Below are 16616 nucleotides of genomic sequence, written 5' to 3'. Positions count from 1 at the left end.
TGCAGATGCAGCAGTGGGGAAATAGAATCTATTGAGCATATTCTATTATCCTGTAAAATACATAGGCAATCAAGGGAGCACTTAATTCTACCTCTTGTCTGTAAACAGACAGACCGATCTGCTGAACAAATTGTTAAATTTTTACTCTCTGATGAAAATGTTTTTAATTTTAACTCTGTAGCTAAATTTTGTTATATTGCTTTTAAGATGTATAATGAGAACCTATAGAGTTTTTATAAATTGTTCTGCTATTTGTATGCATGGATTGTTTGGTCTAGGACCGTAAATAAAATTTGACTTGACTTGAGAAGAAGACAATGAAACAAGATTCCTTGGCAACTCGCTAATATCAGAATGAATGGAGAAAGACCTGATCCATAAGATGTGTGGGAATGAGTCTGTCACAATATACATAATAAACTGATATGTATGACTCCAAAAGGAAAGTGTGTGTGTGTGTGTGTGTGTGTGTGTGTGTGTGTGTATTAGCCTACTTACTTTCCAGTAGGCTTATGAGATCACACATTCTGTGTGTGTATCCATGTGCCCCCCCCCATCAACTTCACAACACCTGGACCATTATGAACCAAATTGGGTACAGTTGTAGGGACACATAGGGACACCTCAACAGCGTAGTTTGTGATGATGTCATCCATCCCGATCCAAGATGTTGGATGCATAAACATTTGAGGTGCAAGTGGGCTAACTTGTGGGCTGTCTAACTGATTTAAACCAAATTACATACAGTGGCAGTGAGTGACTCATAGGGACACCTCAATGCCATAGTTTGTGATCATGTCATCCAGACCGATTCAAGATGGCAGATGCATAAACTTTGGAGGCACAAGTGGGCTAACTTGTGAACCATGTAACCAATTTGAACCAAATTTGCTACAGCTGTAGGGTCACATGGGGACCCCTCAACAGCGTAGATTGTGACTATGTCATCCAACCCAATTCAAGGTGGCAGACATATAAACTTTTGAGGTGCAAGTGTACTAACTTGAGGACTGTCTAACCAATTTGAACCAAATTTGATACAGTTGTAGTGAGTGACACAGAGGGACACCTCAATGGTGTAGTTTGTAATGATGTAATCCACTCCAGTCCAAGATGGTGGATGCATGAACATTCGAGGTGCAAGAGATTTAACTTGAAGACCTTGATCTGAACCAAATTTAGTCCAGTTGTAGAGACAGCGTAGGGGAGGTAGGCTGATTAGTTCTTACAAGAACAACTTGTTTTCACTCTGGAATACACTGGAGAATGATGCAATGTCATCATTCTGTCATGGCTCAGACTTCTGACTCAGAAGAGTCAGAGCAGGAACAGGAGGATTCGCCTGCTAGCAAGGGCTCAGAGGCACAGCAACAGGATTTGGCTGGAAGACCAGACTCTGGAGCTGAGGATTCGGAACAGCTGCCATACATGATTTCTGATGAGGAGGAGGCTGGGATTTCACCTGTCTTGAGAAGACATCTCAAGAGGAAAGCTCAGTGGGAATCACACAGATGCAGGAGATCACAAGAGAGGAAGCAGAAGTGCTGACTCAGGGAAGCCTGATTGGCTGCTGGTTCTCTTGAGCGATATATATATTTAGCAGTCTGTCAATTGCTCAGATGCTGTTAGCAACTTTCACTGACCACAGACCATGTGCTATTTTGAATTCCCAACTTTTTTGAGCTCAGTTTTGCCCTTGTTTGTGCTTTCCTGCTTTGTTCTGTTAATTCCTTGTTCTGGGGTCCCTTCATTCTTTTCATTCCTTGCTCTGTGTTTTCTTTTCAGTTATTACTCAGTTATTGTTAGAGGGGGGGTACCTAGTTCAGTTCAGGGGACTTAATTTATTTACTATTTTCTTTGTGAGCCTTTTATTTTCCTTCGTGTAGCTTCGCTGCTACTTTCTGTTAACTCACAGGGGGAGTGCTGAAGGGGGTTGTAAATCCTGTTGGGTTAGCTGAGCTAACAGATTTATGACACATTCCCAGAATACACTGGGAATGGGCATACTTTCTCATTGCATTCTGGGAGGGATAAAATGGCATTCAGCAGAAGCCATTTGCCAGGAAAAGCAGCAGAGTTTAAGCACTGCTGCTACTGACACTATCCACAGAGGCATGACATTTTTAGTTAATAGAGAGTATACCACCTTCACCATCACCAACAACAAATAAAACCCACCCCATGTGGGTTGGAGAGGAGAGCTGGTCTTGTGGTAGCAAGCATGACTTGTCATCTTAGCTAAGCAGGGTCCACCCTGGTTGCATATGAATGGGAGATTACATGTGTGAGCATGTAAGTGATTCCCCTTAGGAAATGGAGCCGCTCTGGGAAGAGCATCTAGGTTCCAAGTTCCCTCCCTGGCATCTCCAAGATAGGGCTGAGAAAGATTCCTTCCTGCAACCTTGGAGAAGCTGCTGCCAGTCTGTGTAGACAATACTGAGCTAGATGGACCAATGATCTGACTCAGTATATGGCAGCTTCCTATATTCCTGTGTTGAAACTTTTGGTGAAGTTCATGACCCCCTGATATTGCTTCTGCTCATCTCTTCCCTGCAAATTCCCCCCAAAACCACAAGTTGCACCAAAATTCCTAATCTGAATTTATTCAGATCAGCTTTAATGTATGCACATAGTACAGATTAAGTTCAGTATCATAGCATATGAATTTACAAAAGGTGCTGGTGTTGAATTAAACACAAAAAGCCCTATTATACTTTAGTATAATACTTTAGCAGAAATAAAAAATAGCACAGTCTTCAGTAGCAGTAGTAGTAGTAGTAGTAGTAGTAGTTGCAGCAGCAATAATAACAACGGAAGCAGTAAGAGCCAGTGACTATCTAGCAAGTGGCCTGGTCTAAGGGGGTGTGAGCCTACACTCTGACTGTACCTCCTTGTATTATCTGGCATTCTAATGCCTGAAGTTCAGAGACTTATAGGTCTAGCCTCCAAAACAGCTAGTTCAGATTCAATAGATGGGGGGATGGAAAGCCCTAGTATGCATGGAAGTTCTTGGATCTAATAAACACTTTGGAGCCTAGCCCTAATACGTGATTGTAGCCCTAATATATGATTGCTCTAATAAATGATAATACAGACGTCAGAATTTGGAATGTATTAACATTGGTTTTATTGGGGGTTTTTTCCTGGATGGATTGTCGACATTTGTGGGTGAATGTTGGCAATCTTTAATGTCTAACATTCACAGTAATATATAACAGCTGAAATATGTTTACTTAGCTCTATGACTAGCAGAACTTCTCGTGTAAGTAGTTTCAGAAGTGGGATGCTGAATAAAATTAATTTGAAGTATTTTCCATGAAAAATGTATTTAACTGGTTCAACTAAAGACTGTCTCCATCCCTGTTGATCTTTGCGTGGCTAATTAGGTTGAACAAACTCATACATTTTTTTATGAGTGATAAGTCTGGTTCCTATTTTTGCATAAAAGTGCAGAAAATATCATGGTATTTTCAATAGAACATTGAGATTTGCTTGAAGTAAGGACTCCAAAGAGAAATTTGTGGCCCTAAAACCATACCCAGCCTATTCAAAACCTGAGGATTTCTCAAAATCACCTGTGAACCAAGACTGCTATTTCACATGGCTCCAGAGTCAACAGTTATATTTGAGAAAGACTTTCCAAATTTCCACTCCAGACAGCTAAGTCCAGCTGTCATGTTCTAAAAGAAATGTATTTTTCAGGTGATATTGAATGTGATCATTGTTAGTATCTGCTTTAACAGACATACTTATTTGTATACATTTCCCCTCCTAAGGGGATTGACACAGCAGGCTGGATAATACATTTGCTAAATTTCTCCAGAAAAAACTCACTTTCTATTGCATTCTTCCTTTTCATAGAACAATTTGTTGGACTCCATGATATGCTGCTTGCACTGCTTGTACTGAAACGAAGTGATACTGAACTTCTATTCTGCATCTGCCTTGGAAACCTTGTGATTTTCCATAAAGACTTTGCTCACACAGCACAGTAGACTTGTTCAGATTTTGATGGTTTTAGGCAGGTTTAGCTTTGAATGGATGTGGCAGGAACTGACAATACAGAGAAGTACCAGGAGAAATAGCATGTAGGACCAGAAGATTGACAAGTCACTCTACATAGCCAATGGGAAAAAAACAGGATTATTGCACATTTGTATAAACAAAAAGCCAGTGGCTGACATCTTGACTAAATTACTTAACAGAAGTCCCACTGAACTTAACAGGACAAGTTAGTTATAATGAACTTGCCTATTAGTGTCAATGAGATTTCTGTTGAACAATTTAGTCAGTACTATGCTTTGCATATTTTAATTATTTAATATTCAGCCTATATTTTTAAAATGTTTTAAAGATATGTGTAGCCTCTCCATTTTTAATGCAGGTATTGTATGTTCAAATGACCAATTCCATTTCCCCAGCATTGTTTAGCAACCCAGATTTTTGTGGAATTTTTTGGGCTCTTGGTCCAATGACAGAGGAACTGGAGAGCTGGCCTCCCCACACATTCCAGCTTCTACTGAGGAGCCTCAGACCCTCCAAACCCTTCCCCCCACATCCACTTTCCACCTCAGCCATTGCAGACTTTGGTGTTTTGCTTCTTCCACAGCTCCTTTGGTGGCCTGGAGGAAGAAGTATAAGGCAGCAGCAGCAGCAATGGCCACCAATGGCCACCCTGTCCAGTTGAGGCAAGCCCCATCCTGGACAAGGCAGCAGCAGCCTGGGAAGAGTCTGGCACAGCTTGATTCCATGAAGCAAATAAGAACTAAACAATGCCCACACCGCTTCTAGCAGGAGCAGAAATGCCCCCTGACCCATTTTCAGAAACCCAGGCTCAAGCGGCATGGGAAATAAACAGAGCTTCTTTGTGTCGCATTGGTCAAGAGACTGTGCAGGATATTGTATTTCACACCATGAAAATCTTCCAGCTACTGAGAAATATGTAGCTTCCAAATGGTGTCACTTATCATACGGGCACATACCAAGACAGATTAAGAAAGCTGCAAGAACACCTCTGTCAACTTTAAATCCTTTTTAGAAAACTGCGATTAGTATATGGCAAAAGCAATGAAAATTGTGCAGGACTTGACCCTATACCAAGAGAGCAGCTCATTCCTTATGTTGAAGAAGATGGGTTCAAGCATGATGATCGAGGAGCAGCCAGCCAGTTTCAGCTTGCTAGTGAAGAAAGAAGGGAAGTCATGAAGCAAATTATTGATCAATTATGGAATCTCATTTGCGACATACACACAATGTTGGCAATGCAAAACTGAAATGTAAGTTTTTCTTATTCTAACAGTTTATTTGATTTGTTTTAAAAAGGAGGCATTTTCTACAAGTCCTGTGCTTTGCATTATCTTTATCCCAGTCTTAATATAAAATCTTTTGAAATATTTAAACCTGTGTACACTTTATATGTATAAAAATGAGTGGTGCTGTATATGATATTTGTAACCCATTGGTTATAATTTGATTAAATACTGAGGAGCCTCCGGACCCCTGGTGCAGCATGGAGGAGAGCTGGTCTTGTGGTAGCAAACATGACTTGTCCCCTTAGCTAAGCATGGTCCACCCTGGTTGCATATGAATGGGAGACTACATGTGTGAGCACTGTAAGATATGCCCCTTCTGGGGTGGAGCCACTCTGAGAAGAGTATCTAGGTTCAAAGTAGGCTCCCTGGCATCTCTAAGATATCCAAGATAGGGCTGAGAGAGGTTCCTGCCTGCAACCTTGGAGAAGCCGCTGCCAGTCTGTGTAAACAATACTGAGCTAGATGGACCAATGGTCTGATTCAGTATATGGCAGCTTTCTATGTTCTTATATCTAAATTTGGCCTTGGGTGGCTCATTTGCCCAAGCTCCTAGAATGGAGCATGAGGCAGGGGCTCTTATTAGTGGCTGGGTCAGGGGGGTGGAGCCTACACAGCCATTGGCTGTGCCCTCTCTTCAGCCCAGCATTTGGGAAAGCAACCTGAGCGGATGTATTCAAGCTGCTTCTCTTCTTAGCATCCCCAGTGGCTGCACACGCTGTTTCAGGTGGCAGAGGCATCCTTTCGGTGATGGCAGGTGAGGGTGCATGGATAAGTGGCCACTATGAATTTCCTTTCTTCTTTCCTTTTAGATTAAGGGCTTCTTCTGGGATGGGTTCTGGGTGGCCTTTGGGGGCCTACTTGCATGACCCAGATCATCTGAGATCCCCTTCTCAGTGGGCCCCTCACTTGGGTTGCCCTCGCAGTGCGTTGCATATGAATGGGAGACTACATGTGTGAGCACTGTAAGATATTCCACCTAGGGGATGGAGCCACTCTGGGAAGAGCAGAAGGTTCCAAGTTCCCTCCCTGGCATCTCCAAGATAGGGCTGAGAGAGACTCCTGCCTGCAACGTTAGAGAAGCTGTTGCCAGTCTGTGAAGACAATACTGAGCTAGATGGACCTATGGCCTCACTCAGTATATGGGAGCTTCCTATGTTCCTATCACCTGTCTTTCCCCAGGGGCTTTTCTGTCAATGTTGGCATACCAGCCGAGCTTTGTTTGGTCAGGTATACTTCCTTTGACAAAGCAGTACATATTGTGCACAGCTATGGACTGGCAGCATTGTTGGTGAAGTGCAACATTGAGTCAGCATTTTGTCTACTCCCCATGCATCCCTTGGGATTTTGAGGTTTCCTTTGGGGCCTTTTATTATGTTGTCAGGGCTCTTCCGATGGGTTACTCTGTTTCTTGCATGGTGTTTGAGTCATTCAGCTCCATGTTGGAGCGGGCAGTCAGGCATCAGATTGGGTTCCAGACCACCACACATTCTTTAGATGATTTTCTTTTTGTGGGATGCAGGGATTCAGAGATTCAGATCAGTGCATTCGCCTCCTGAATGGGTTTCATGACCTGTATTTGGAGCTGGGTACGCCTTATTTCAGGGCAAGACTGAGGGCCCTGTTAGTCAGCTTACATTCCTTGGAATGGTGGAAGCCTGTTCTAGGCTCCCCTGGGATGTTGGAGGTGCTTCAGCTTCAAATTTCTGAGTGTTTAGCAGCCATGAAAGTCTCACTGCAGCAGTTACAGGTTCTGGTTGGACACCTTAACTTTGCATGCAGAGTGCTTGGCTTGCCCTGGTCAGGGCTTTCCTTCGGAATCTCTGTGACACCATGGCGATCTTCAGGGAGCCACACCACAGGTGGCGTGCAATGGCTCAGATACAGGCAGATATGGAAACTTGGTCCACCTTTCTCTCTTCCTTTCACAGTATCCTTTTGAAGCTCTGTTTGCTGAAAGAGGACTTCCAGATCCACTCTGACATGGCTGGGGTCCTAGGTTTTGGTGTTTATTTCAGGGGGTGCTGGTGTGCCCAACACTGTTCAGTTTCTTGGGCCCAGTGGAGCCTTACCAGGAATTGTACATTTTTAGAATTCTTTCCTATCCTCGTAGCTATTCTCCTTTGGGCTGACCTTTTTTCTTTTCTTTTCTTTTCTTTTCTTTTTTTTTTTTTTTTGCACTTTATTTTTATTAGGTCTCTACATTACAATGTGACTTCCCATTCATCTTTAAACACAGTTATACTACAACATCCATATTTGCTCTCATGTAAATATTTTCTTTGTATGGGCTGACCTTCTTGAGAACTCCACAGTGCATTTCTGGTGTGATAACCTGGCTATGGTGCATGATATTCACTCTCAGACTTCTAGATCTCTGAGGGTGATGGGTTTGGTACTTGGGTTTCCTTTGTGCCTTCACCATAATAGGTTTGGCACATGCCTGGTTTAAAAAATGTCATTGCAGATGCTCTGTCTCATTTTCAGGTAGAGCATTTTTGATAGCTTGTCCCAGATGTGCAGAAGGAGCCTGTTGTAATGCCACAGTTGCTCTGGACTCTTGGTGATTAGAGGCGTACAATGCTATACAGGTGTCCCTCACGCCAAGTACCAGAGACCCGTATGATAGGAAGTCCAGGGCCTTTCAGGCTTTTAGGGGACAGGTAGGATTGGGAGATTTTTGGCCAGTCCCTGTGGAACATCTTAGGCAGTATTTGGTTCATCTCAGGTCCCAGGGTTTGTCATACAGCACATTGCCTGGCCAAATGGCCACCTTGGCCTTTTGTGGTAAGGCACAGGGGTTAGTGGATAACACAAGTGACTTCAGGGTACACATATGGTGGAGGGGTGGGCTTGGCAACAGTCCCTGGAAGTTGACACTTGCAGGCCCTCTACTCCTGAAGTGATTGAGGCTTGAATTGATTGAGCCTTTTCCTGAAGCTCTGTTTATCTCCTTTTGAGGCTGCCCTTTTCTGTGTGGCTGCAGTGGTGGCCTTTTTCAGCAGCTTCCATCCCTCTGAGCTGTACCCCCCAGGACGGCCTACATTGGTGTCTCTTGTGGTACAGAAGGGTGATCTGACCATGCAGCTGTCGACGGCCACCATTCTGCTTAGGTTCTCGAAGACCAATCAAAAAGGGGAGGGTTAGTTGGTTACACTACGCGGGGCTGGGCAATCTTTTTTTTATGCTCATTTGTGGCCCTCCAGGCCATAATTTCCTTGGGTAGTCATTAGGGTGGCTGTCTTTTCACACATGCAGATGGCACCCCGCTGACTCAATATCAGTTTTGGACAGTTCTGAAGAAGGGGCTTGCCTCTCTGGGCATTCCCACAAGTGACTTGTCCCTGAATTCTTTCCTTATAGGAGCAGCATCTGCAGTCACACACCTTGGCAATCGTGCTGAGGATGTTCGGCATGTTGGGCATTGGCGTTCTGGTGTTTACAAGCGTTACATCTATGAGTTTACTTCTGGGCAGTTCTTTCTTTTGCAGGTCTTGAGGTGTCTGCAAGGCCCACCAGGGTGCTGATTGTGGAACACTCTATAGCAGGCCTGCTCAACTTAGGCCCCCCAGCTGTTTTTGGACTACAGCTCCCATAATCCTCAGCCACTGTGGCCAATAGCCAGGGATTATGGGAGTTGTAGGCCAACAGCTGCAGGAGGGCCAAAGTTGAGCAGCCCTGCTCTTAAGAGTTTTGGGTCCACAAGAGGGCACGTGAATCTGGCTTTGGAATGCAGCTTGACTTGGGGCAATGTTGGGCATCGGTCTATTGGATTAGTAGGAGGGGTATTTTTTCTGATCAGCTGTTGCCTGTCCTAATTGAGTTTTTTGAGGCTAATCAACCTCTTGATATGTTGGTTTTTCAACTGGGCGAGAATGATCTGGTAGATAATGCAGGTATCTCCATCTCCAAAAGGGCAATATGTAATTTTGAGACCATTATTTAATGGCTTCTGGGTGTCATCCTGATTACAAAGGGATTGGCAGCTGTTTTGAGTGGTTGGTGGGTGTGTAGGGGGTCAAGCTAGGCTAACCCCCTACTGTGGCAAGGACAGTGTGGAATACTTTAATTGTTTGGGGTTTGGTGAGCACCTTAGGTATGTGATTGGCATATGGAAGTGCCCAAGGCAGCCCCTAGTTGCTTTACGGCTTAGGGAGCTCTGCTTTGGGCTTGCTCTAAACAGCTGTGTTATCACCAATCTGAAAGGACTATACAGCTTTGGGAAGCAGCAGGGTGATGTCTTATGCAGTTGCCTGGCATTTGGTCAGCTAGAAAGGGCAGTCACAGGGCAAGAAGACTGCCTGGAGCCAAGGTGTGTCCCCCATGGCACTATAGGCTGGATTTGCACAATTGGTGGTGAGCTCTACTTACTGCACTGTGGTGAAGCGCCAATCCCCTTCTGCTGTCCAAATGTGTAATTAATAAAATTGTGGCCCATTATTGCCAAATCTATGGCTTATGTCTTCATTGGTCTGGGTGCAAAGAGTATATATATTCAAAGGATATATCAAAGGATCTGTTGACTAGCATACAAACAAATATGAAATACTGCATCTTCCGGATTACAGTTTGCAAGGATAATAAGAAATGGAAGTAGAAGATGTTTGACAAATAGAATTTTGCATCTCTGGGCACTCTCTCCATTCTGTACATCAGACTTACATTGGACAATTCCAAGTTGACAGTATGAAGGCTGTTGTCATTTAATACCCAGTCCCTCCTCACATCTAAGAACTTTTAAAAACTCCACTAATTTGTTTTGTGCAATAATAATTATTTTATGCAAGTAATCTACTCACATGGACTTGAGGAGTTTGTATTTCAGTAACAGAGCCCATGTTTTGCATGCAGATGGTCCCAGGTTCAATCTCTGGCATTTTCAGATAGGACTAGGAAAGGTCCCTCTCTGAAACCCTGGATCACTTCTAGAGTTTCTGTCAGTGTAGAATACTGTGGGGGGGGGGGGACCAATGGACAGATAGTCTGACTCAGTATAAAATCACCTTTTAGGTTTCCTGTATTTATCTTATCTAACAGCAACAACCACAGAAGTCCCTGTGACAGCTCTCATGAAGTGAAATAAATGTACTGAAGATGCAGAAATCTTCACTGATAGAAACTGCTATCAGGACTTGCGTGGGTGTCTTTCTCAGATGTTGAAATGCTCAGCATGGGGACTGCTCATGAGTAGCCTTTTTCATAAACAAGTGAGTAGAAAGACTGTCTGAACTAACTCTAAGATATGAGTAGGAAAGTGAGAGTAAAAGGGATACAAGCATATATTTATCATAGACAGACAAACAGAAAAGTGTAACCAGCCCCGCCAGTTAACAAGGGCTCTCAACACTGATGGAGTCTCATTTTGAAATGAAGGAATAAATGAGTGTTCTCAAATAAGCAGTACTCTTTTGAGGGCAATAGACATCTAGCTAATGTCCCCTGATCTCTATTTCCACTGTGCATACTGTTTTCACTATTTGATCTGGGCCTCTCTAGATCTGTACAGGTACAAAACAGATAGCATCTCCACATCTCCTCTCTCCACCTGTTTTCAATCTATTCTAACATGAACCAAATTTGCTTTGATAGTTCATTGTCTTGAATTTGCAATGACCTGCTAGCAGGAATGTCACAACGGTGAGGAAATTCTGGGAATAATTTGACAGCAGGTAATCAAAACCATCATCTAGTTGTTTCATCCTGATTTTTAAAGGGGATGCAACCTCCGAAGACCAAGCCTGCAAGCCTTTGCCCTCCTCGTTGTGCATCTCACGAAAAAATTATGGTAATATTAAAATCCTATTGATGCTCAAAGGCATTTCATCAACTCCAGAAATTAAGAGTCAGATGCAGAGGATGCTTTTCTATTTAGGGGAACTCCTGCTTGTATGAATAGGCTTCATGTGGTGACTCTTTTGAAGCTGAGAACTTCAAAGCAAATCACTGACTTCCAGTGGGATAATCACTTAATGCAAGAGTGGATAGGTGAAATTATTACTATGCAGTCAAGCTAGACTTATCCTTTCTTTTAAGAGCTTGAGCACAGGGGTTTTCTTCTGTGTCCCACAGTTCTACAAGGGTGACAAGAGTCAACAAGATGTCTGCTGAAATGCACAGTGGAGTGGAACAACAAATAAGAAAAATGTTAAATAGAGCTAATAAAGTCTGTGTAGTCACTATTCATTGAAAAAGAGAAATTCTACCATTACCCATCCAAGAAGTATGCCAGAATCTTAACAGAGATCATTATTTAGTTATTTATTTAATTTATATACCGCCCTTCCGATACGGCTCAGGGCGGTTCACAACATTTTTCCCCGATACGGCTCAGGGCGGTTCACAACATTTTTCCCCGATACGGCTCAGGGCGGTTCACAACATTACAGATTCCAAGATGAGATGGAGCACTAGATACATATGCCATTCCAAACCATTTTAACTAGTGGGTTAAGACAAGCGCTAAGGCAGCCAAGCCTAGTCTTGTGAGAACTGCCCAGAGAACTGCCATGTGAGAACTGCCAGGAGCTGCATGGCTCCCAAAGGCCGCATGGCAGCAAGCCCGTGTAGGGAGCCTGCTGCTTAGCCAGGGTTAATAGAGCAAGGGTGCCTTTAACTTGGGCTAAGTGCTTATGTGTCAGCGCCATGTGGCACTGACACAGGAGCAGATTCCTGGCCAGTGCCAGGGGGATCCCCACAATGTACCGCAAACTTGCCTGGTGTGTTATGGGATTTCTGGGGGCTGGGATAACACATCCTGGCCCCCTAACCCACCATGCTGACTGGGGCAGCAGAGAATCATCTGGGTATACAAGCTGCACACCCAGCAATGGTGGGGTGGTCATCTTTGGGGAGGTAAACTTTTCTAGTTTTCCTCTCCACGTGCCTTCCAGGCCCTTCTCACCAATAGTGAGAAAGGGCCCAATATATGCCCATGCAAGTAGTATGCAGCACAATCCTGTGCATGACTACTCAGAAGTAAGTCCCCTTAGTGTTCAGTGAGGATTGCTGCCACCTAAACATGCTTAGGATTGCAAAGTTAACCATTTTTCTTTTAAAACAAAAAAACACCATCACAATGTTTTCCAGCAGCTCTTCACCAAACATTATTTTAGTATGTGCGACAGACAGACAGATATAATATAACATCCTTCAAATATTTTAATTTAGTATATTTAAGTTGGGTAGTCTCCAATCACTTTCCTGGAAAATGAAATGAAGCAGAAGCACTTCTTAAGAAAATGATTTTTTAGAACTAAGATGTAAAGATGATCATGATGATCATGATGATAAAAAATATTTAATAAACAACTTTATTTGTTAGCCGCCCCATAACAAATTGTTCTCTGGGCAGCTCACAATGGAGAATTAAAACATACAAAAAAACCACAACACATTAAACCATAACAGATTTTTTAAAAGGCAAAATACAAAATACAATTTAAAAAACAGCTTAAAACTCTTTTTAAAATTAGTTAAAAATAAGAATAAAATCTGAAAACCTGAATTTAAAAGGCCTGTCTGAACAAAAAAGGTCTTTACCTGGTGACAAAGCGATTAAGCCAGGTGAACCTCACTGGGGAGGCTATTCCATAAATGGGGTACAACTACCAAAAAGGTCCTCTTCCTGGTAGTCACCTGCCTCACCTCGTTCAACAGGGCCACCCAGAGGAAGGCCTCTGAAGAAGATCTTAAGGTATGGGTAGGGACATATGGGGCAAGGCACTCTCTCAGGTAACCTGGTTCCAAGCCATTTAGGGCTTTAAAGGTTAAAACCAGAACTTTGAATTGGGCCCTGAAATGGACTGAGAGCCAGTGCAGCTGATGAAGCACTGGTGTAATATGATCAAAACACTCAGTCCTAGTTAATAATCTTGCAGCTCTATTTTGTACCAGCTGCGGTTTCTGGACCATTTTCAAAGGCAGCCCCATGTAAAATGCATTGCAGTAATCTAAGCAAGGGGTTACCAGAATGTGAGTAGCTGTGGCCAAGCTATCTCTGTCCAGGTAAGGTCACAATTCATGTATCAGCCAAAGCTGATAAAAGGCACTTCGAGCCACAGAGGCCACTTGAGCCATAGAGGCCACTTGAGTGACAATGCTGGATCGATGAGCACCCCCAGATAGGGATGTACATGGAACTGGCGGGGGGCAGCTTAACGACGGGTGGGGGGTAGCTTTAAGGGCAGGGGAGGATGCACTTACCGATGTAAGCAGTCACAGCTACTACTTCTGGTTACTTCGGAATAACGTCGGAGCGGGGCAGCAGGGAGGTACGCTGCCGCCCCAATGGACTTTCAGGGAAACGTGCGCCAGTGGGAGAAACACGGTGTGGTGGGGGGGAGTGCATCCTCCCCCACCCTTAAAGCCACCACCACCCTCACCAACAAATCTTCAAGCTGGGGAAGGTTCGAACCTGTTCGGAGGCCCGTACAAGGGCCTCCGAACCTGTTCGTGCACATTCCTACCCCGAGACTGAGAACCTGGTCCTTCAGGGGGAGTGCAACTCCACCTAGAACAGGCTGAACATCATTCACTCGGGCAGAGGAACCACCGACCAACAGTACTTCAGTCTTGTCTGGATTGAGTCTCAGCTTATTCACTCTCATCCAATCCATTACTGCATCCAAGCACCGATTCAGGACAGTCACTGCTCCACCTGCATCTGATGAAAAAGAGAGATACAACTGAGTCAGTCATATTCAGTCAGTCAGTCAATTTTATTACAGCCGTTGGTCAGCCAAAAGATAAAAATCAGAATAACAAATATAACTAATAACAACAAATAATAACTAATAATAACACACAGTAAAACAATATACACATCTGCATATTCATGACACCTCAAGCCAAATCACTGGATGACCTCTCCCAGCAGCTTCATGTAGATGTTAAACAGTGGAGGGGAAAGAATGGAACCTTGCAGAACCACATAGCATAATTTCCAAGGGGTTGAGCAGTAGTCCCCCAGCACTACCTTTTGAGAACAAGCCTTGAGGAAGGATTGGAACCACCTCCAAGCAGTGCCTCCCACACCCAACTCAGCCAGTCTATACAAAAGAATACAGTGGTCTATGGCACTGAAAACTGCTGAGAGATCCAAGAGAATTAGCAGGGTTGCACTCCCCCTGTCTCTCCCTCTACATAGGTCATCCCACAGGGCGACCAAAGCAGTTTATGTTCCAAAACTGGGCCTGAAGCCTGATTGAAATGGATCTAGATAGTTTGTTTCCTCCAAGAGTGTCTGAAGCTGGTCAGCCATGACACGCTTAAGCACCTTGCCCAGGAAGGGAATATTGGCCACAGGCCTATAGTTGTTTATATCCTCTGGGTCCAGACAACATTTCTTTAGGAGTGGTCAAATAATAGCTTGCTTCAGTGAAGCTGGGACCACTCCCTCTCTCATTGAGGCATTTAGAACCTGCTGGACCCAGCAAAAAATTCCCTCCTTACTAGATTTAATAAGCCATGAAGGGAAAGGGTTGAACATGCACGTGGTCAGCCAAACCCGACTAAACACTTTGTCCACATCCTCAGGGACCAATAATTGAAGCTCCTCCAGCAAAACTAGGCCAGGTTTTACTCTGGGCACCTCTCCCAATGATTCTGCATCTGCCATAGTGTCCAACTAATGGCAAATGTGAACGACTTCACCCTCAAAGTGATGTACAAATGCATCACAGCATGTTACTGAGGGTTCTAGTGTAGCCTGCCCAGGGTCAGATTTCAAAAGGCCTTGCACCACCCAGAAGAGCCCGCTGGACAACACTGGGAGGATGCAATGGTAGATGAAAAAAGGTGTTTCTTCTGTTCCATCACTGCCACAGAGTAGGCTCAATAATGAGCCCTAACCTATGTTCACTCAGACTCACCCTGAGTTTTCCTCCACTTGCATTCCAGACATTTCCCAGCTTGCTTCACCTCCCTCAGCTCAGGTGTATATCAAGGTGCTGCATGGGCTCTGCTTTGAGGGAGAGGGTCCTTGGGAGCGATCGTTTCGACTGCCCAAGCCACCTCTCCATTCTAGAGAGCAACAAAAGTTTCAACAGGAGCATCTGCCATATTAGCTAGAAAATTCCCCAGAGCCCTCAGAAATTGATCCGTGTCCATCAGTCTCTGGAGATGAACCATTTTTATAGGTCCCCCACCCTTGCAGAGAGGTGCAGCCACTAAGACTCTAAACCTCAGAAGGAAGTGATCTGACCATGACAAGGGCATAGATGACATATCCTCCACTTTCAAATCACCATCCTTCTGTCCAGTGGAAAAAACCAAATACAGAGTGTGCCCCAATTCATGTTTTGGGCCAACAACATGTTGGGACAGCCCCGTGGTTCTCATGGCACACATGAAATCCTGAGCTGCCCCAGACAAGGCAGCCAGCATGGATGTTGAAGTAACCCAGAACAATCATTCTGGGAGTCCTCAACACCAAATCTGAGACCACCTCTGTGAGCTCCGGCAGGGAGACAGCTGGGCAGGGGGCTAGGAAGTACACCAACAGAATCCCAACTCTGTCCTGAAAGCCCAACAACAGGTACAAGCACTCTGAACTGGCACTCACTTGGACAGGGGGCCTACAGAAGAGAATAAAGTTTTTATAAATTACAGCGACCCCTCCCGCTCCCTGGCCCTCCAGCCTATGTTGATGCTACACTAAATATCCAGGTGGACACAGCTGGGAAAGACTAATCTCTTCCAGCTCCTCCACCCAGGTCTCTGTAATACAAATCAGGTCAGCCCCTTCCTCCACAATTAAATCATGGATAATAGAGGTCGTATTCTGGACAGACCTAACATTAAACAGGAGCACCAGCAGGCCAAAGGACAAGCTGGTAAAGCAGCCAGGAACCCTCCCATTATGGGAACAACCAGAAGAAGGGATAGGAATGAGATCTTCATCCACTCTTCGCCTCTTCTGATGTAAGTGAGACCCCATGCTATACCTTCCCCTACTCATAATCACTCTAATTGAAACACCCCCAGCTCTCCCCAGGTTCATATCCTCACTCAGGCACATAATTAAAACAGTTTAGAAATAATTTATTGCAGCCAGCAGAGTGGAGCCCTTGCCCTTGTGGTCCCTCCCCTTTGGTGTCACCTCTTCAGTGGTTCCCTGCTGGCCGCGAGCTCATCGCCCAGGGCAGTGTGCTGTTTTATACTGCCAGCCCAGGAAATGATGCAGGACCCAGCAGAATCTGCTGAGTTAGCATTCCCTGGGCCCCCGCTCCTGGGCTGCAGCTCTGCCACCAACAGAAGCTACAGCAAGATTGCTCTCTAAGAGAGAGAGCCTCAGGAAAGTAGGGGGTC

At 44.5% G+C, this 16616-nt stretch overlaps 1 pseudogene; it reads left to right on the top strand.

The window, feature by feature from the left end:
- Positions 1-4772: 4772 nt before the first annotated feature.
- On the top strand, positions 4773-5273 carry LOC128347684 (mediator of RNA polymerase II transcription subunit 30-like; annotated as a pseudogene).
- Positions 5274-16616: the final 11343 nt, after the last annotated feature.

This window comes from Hemicordylus capensis, chromosome 2 (genome assembly GCF_027244095.1).
Source record: "Hemicordylus capensis ecotype Gifberg chromosome 2, rHemCap1.1.pri, whole genome shotgun sequence".
NCBI classification, from domain to species: domain Eukaryota; kingdom Metazoa; phylum Chordata; class Lepidosauria; order Squamata; family Cordylidae; genus Hemicordylus; species Hemicordylus capensis.
This window is presented reverse-complemented; position numbering and strand designations above follow the sequence as displayed.